Source organism: Sinocyclocheilus anshuiensis, unplaced genomic scaffold (genome assembly GCF_001515605.1).
Source record: "Sinocyclocheilus anshuiensis isolate Anshui unplaced genomic scaffold, SAMN03320099.WGS_v1.1 scaffold1319, whole genome shotgun sequence".
Lineage (NCBI taxonomy): Eukaryota > Metazoa > Chordata > Actinopteri > Cypriniformes > Cyprinidae > Sinocyclocheilus > Sinocyclocheilus anshuiensis.
This window is the reverse complement of record NW_015539910.1, coordinates 100,779-105,546: the sequence shown is the minus strand read 5'-3', so window position 1 is coordinate 105,546 and position 4,768 is coordinate 100,779. Positions and strand designations below refer to the sequence as shown.

At 41.1% G+C, this 4,768-nt stretch overlaps 1 protein-coding gene across 3 annotated transcripts in view; it reads right to left on the bottom strand.

The window, feature by feature from the left end:
* LOC107686370 (supervillin-like) overlaps nucleotides 1–4,768 on the bottom strand; it is a 100,571-nt gene that overhangs the window by 85,631 nt on the left and 10,172 nt on the right. The gene's annotated exons all lie outside the window — the stretch shown is intronic.

The window sequence follows — 4,768 nt, the reverse complement described above, 5'->3', positions numbered from 1 at the left end:
TCTGTCAGGAAGCTGTTGATCCACTGACAGACGGAGGTGGGCACGGAGAGCTGAGTTAGTTTGGGCAGGAGGAGCTTTGGGATGATCGTGTTAAAGGCCGAGCTGAAGTCCACAAACAGGATTCTCACATAAGTCCCTGGTCTGTCTAGATGTTGCAGAACATAATGCAGTCCCATGTTGACTGCATTGTCCACAGACCTGTTTGCTCTGTAGGCAAACTGAAGAGGATCCAGCAAGGGTTCAATGATGTCCTTCAGGTGGGCAAGCACCAGTTTTTCAAAAGACTTCATGACCACAGACGTTAGAGCCACAGGCCTGTAGTCATTAAGTCCTGTGATTTTGGGTTTCTTTGGAATGGGGATGATGGTGGAGCGTTTGAAGCAGGCAGGGACTTCGCATAGCTCCATTGATCTGTTGAAGATCTGTGAAAAGATGGGGGCCAGCTGGTCAGCGCAGGTTTTCAGACAGGCTGGTGTCACACCGTCTGGGCCTGGTGCTTTTCTTCTCTTGTTCTTTCTGAGAAATCTGATCTGTGATGCGACTGTCATTCGGCACGCTGCATTGAGCAGCTGCGTTCAGTTTTTAATTGTAGTGTCTGTTCTTTTACTTAACTAAATGATTTTTATTACTATAAAAAAATCAAAACAACGGTGGGGGTCAGTGCCGCAGTGGGCAAGTGATGTAACCGTTGGTGCGGGTTATCAACGGTATCACCGTCAGCACCGTCTATCATGGCAAGCCTAATGGCCAGTGCATGTTCTGGCGTGACTACCGCCCTCATGTGGACTGAGTCGAAAACTGCCCCCAGGATGAAGTTCGTTGGCTGGGAGACAGTGAGCTCTTGGCAAAATTTACCCTGAGTCCCAGGCACTCTAAGTGGCTGAGGAGGAGGGACCTGTGGGATATTAGCTCGGCCTCTGACCGGGCTAAGATGAGCCAGTCGTCGAGGTAATTCAGAATGCGGACACCCATCTGTCTCAGAGGGGAGAGAGACGAGTCCATGCACTTTGTAAAAGTGCGAGGAGCCAGGGACAGTACAAAGGGCAGGAGCGTGTGTTGTTATGCCACTCCCTTGAAGGCGAATCTCAAGAATTGTCTGTGATGGGGGGCTACCTGGATGTGAAAGTAAGCGTCTTTCAGTTCCAGAGTTCATGCGCAATGCTGACCCCATACGTCATGCTCCCGGAACTGCTTCTGTGTACAACTGTTGGCACAAACAACTAGAAATCAGTGGTTAAGTTGTATTTACAACACTGTTCCAGAACAGTTCAAACCAAATATTCGTGTGTGTGCAACACATTTTACGGAGGACTGTTTCCTGATCCTACAATGCCTTCTGTTCTGACTCACAGCCTGTAAGTACGTTAACATATTTAAAGGATTTGCCACTGACAATTCAAACGTGAGTTTTGGGCAGTGTAGAGCGCTTGTTGTTTGTAATTTCTCCGATCACAAATGCAGACATGGTTTTATGTTTACGCGGCATGATATGCAATATCTAAGACAATTTTTAATATAACTCCGACTGGATTCGTCTGAAAGAAGAAAGTCATATACACCTAGGATTCATCGGGGGTGAGTAAAACACAGCCTAATTTTTATTTTTGGGTGAACTAACCCTTTAACATTAATTGCTTGTCAGTACATTAGTAGTACACTTTAACCTAGTGCTGGGCGGTATACCGGTTCATACCGAATACCGGTGTTTATTTTTGTTATGATATGAATTTTTAAAATACCGCAATACCGGTGTATGTCGCTTAAACAACGTTCGGAACGCGACACTGTTTGAAAGGGGTCCCTTTTCACAGTTGCACTGTGGTGAGGGAACAGCTGTATGTGTTACTAAGCGTGAAAGTTCCGAAACTGAAGCTGTAGAACTAACAGAACGTGATGACACAGAAGAACTCATCCACAATACCACATTGACCGCCACAAATATCCACCGCCCCCTGCCCCTGCGCTGCATGAGACAAAAAAGTAATATAGCCAAAACAACCGCATAGCCGCTCTTTAGTGTAGATGCATGTTGATTTTATCAGAAGATGCCGCGATTATAAATGAGTGACTCCTGGTTAACATGTATTAAAAGGGGTCGTGTTTAGTCACTATTTAGTGTGGTATTTTTTGACAATATTCACTCATCATGACAGTAAAATAGGGCATTCTAAGTCAATATACTGCAGTATTTCCTATCTCAATCAGTAGAAAATATGGTTAACACCCGGTCATGCATGGAAAACAAACGGTATAATTTAGAAAAATACCGTGATATAAATTTTTGGTCATACCGCTCAGCACTACTTTAACCATATTTTAAAGACACTAGAAGCAATTATGAACGTACATATAAAGATGTACTAAAAGGTCCCACTTAAGTGGTTTAAAAAAAAATAACTAAAAAGTTCAACTTCTTGCATTTAATATAACTTTAAAATGTGATACATTTGAAATTAATTACAAATACAATGTACTTAAGCGGCGAAAATAGTACATTTAATTTGCACTTGCATGTGTTCTTTTAAAAGTATATTATATCCGCAATAAGTACACTTTATAAAAGTATACTTAAGTGCATTTCTTTTTCATAAGGGAAAACACAGAGATAGTCAGAAACATTAAAATGCTTGTGACCATGTAATCGCAAAGAATGCTCCACAAAAAATGCTGTGCAGTGTCTTGTGCATGCAAAAACTACATGACGAGAACAGAAAGAGCTAAAAAAATAAAATTCAACGAACACATTGTTATAATATATTGTTTTATACACAAATATAAACGTATATAGATTTTAAGTTGGAAAAGACAATCAGTTACTTTGTGAACTTTAGTTCCCAGGAACATCCACAAGATGGACAAAAATGCCGACGCTGTAAAAGGAGGGCAGATGTACAGGATGACTGAAAGTAAGTGTTAATTCTTAAGTAGCAAAATATTTGGCCAATGTGTGCATTTGACGCATGCATTTGCACAGTCTGGTCTTTTAGTGAAAACACAGTAAATCATCCAACCCAGTATGCATATTAGACCTAGTAGATCACTACAAATCACCCACTAGCACCACCATAATCCAAAATTCACTATGTGTGTGTTACTAGCTTACAAGTCCTAAAGACATTGTCAAAATACCACACAACATGAGCTGTGAATGCTTTAACATGGGCTTGACACTATTGGCTATCTACTACACAATGCATCTAACAAATTAATGTTGAAGAGTAAGATTTTAAACATGATGGGGTGGTTCTCCGTTGCTCTATATAAAAGTGTGTGTGTGTGTGTGTGTGTGTGCAATTTAACATGCACAACTTGGGTGGAGGTTTGATCTCCCTCCAGATCTGGCTTTTTGCACTCTTACGAAGAAAATTCTGTAGGGAAGGCTTAATTGAAAAATCATGTTCGCTCTCTTTCTCTCGCTCAACCACAGGCTGAACCCATCACCTCTGCAAAAAACAGCCTCTTGCCTCTTTTCCTCTGTGGCATCCACTGTGCTAAGGATGTTTAGTGCCATTTGCAGAGGCAATAGTTTGCAGCTGACAAGGCCATATAAATAATATAATGAACTCCTGACCCACCTGACAAATAGATATGAAAAACAGAGCTGCATTTTGGAAAGACAAATCCATCCACAACACAGCATGCAGAAGACAACCAGAAACAAGATGTGCATGTCTAAAGTGTGCTGCCATTTGTTTTTAAGTGCGTCCTCATGACGTCCAGGGATTACTAGATAACCTCAGGTGAATTCAGTAAAACTTGGATCAAAACAATGGCAATAAAGGATCTCATTCTCATTTTGTATTTTTTGGCTAACTGATTTCACTGGCATCATTTACTTCAAGCTACAATAAATAACAGAAACAAAAATCATCCATGTAAAAGTTCCGCTAACAAAATTACTGCTGACTGCCTGCCAAATTCGAATGATTTTGCGGAGAGCAAAAAAGGGCTATCCAGCCAGGAAAAAATTGACACAACTGTGCCTGCATATTCCATGTTAAGAGACTAACCAAATGCAATTAGCAAACCACACAGTTTAACAACTGTCTGGAGTTGTTAACTTTCATCACGTGGGCAACAATGTTTTAAACAAATGCAATTACAAAAATTTAAACCTCCTCAAAGCATCTTAGATTGAATAAGCAAGCAGCCAAACAGCTGATGGTGCACAAAGAATCAACCTAAAAGCACTGTTGTCTTTAAATCAAGTCCCAACAGCTGCAAAGGGAACGAGGGCATGAAAAACAAAGACATGACTCTTCCTAACCTCTTAAACGGATGTGCTTTTCTACTGTGACACATATACATTTAAAGGGGTCCTATTATGCTTTTTCACTTTTTTAATTTTAGTCAGTGTAGTGTGTATGTTTGGGCATAAAAAAAGATCTAGAAAGTTACAAATCTCAAAGTCCACTCCAAAGGGAGATATTTCGTTTTTAAAAAATCCCTTTTCAAGAACTACAACGAACGGCTCGTTTGGACTACAGCGTTTGATTTCCGGGCTTTGCGATATCACAAAGCAGCTCATTGGAATATCATTACAAATAATTCCCGCCTACAGAACTTCGAATGGTTGGGGGGTGGGGAGGGGCGAGGTTGTGGTTAGAACGCTTGGTTGAGTGAGTGCATCAGACGAGACAATGAAGAAGAAGTGCTGCTGCAGAGTTAGTGCATCAGAGAAAACGAAGAAGAAGAGCTGCTGTGCTGTAGCGTCAAATTTTCGGCATGTCTAGAACAATTCTTACAAGTATAACACGACGTAGCTGGG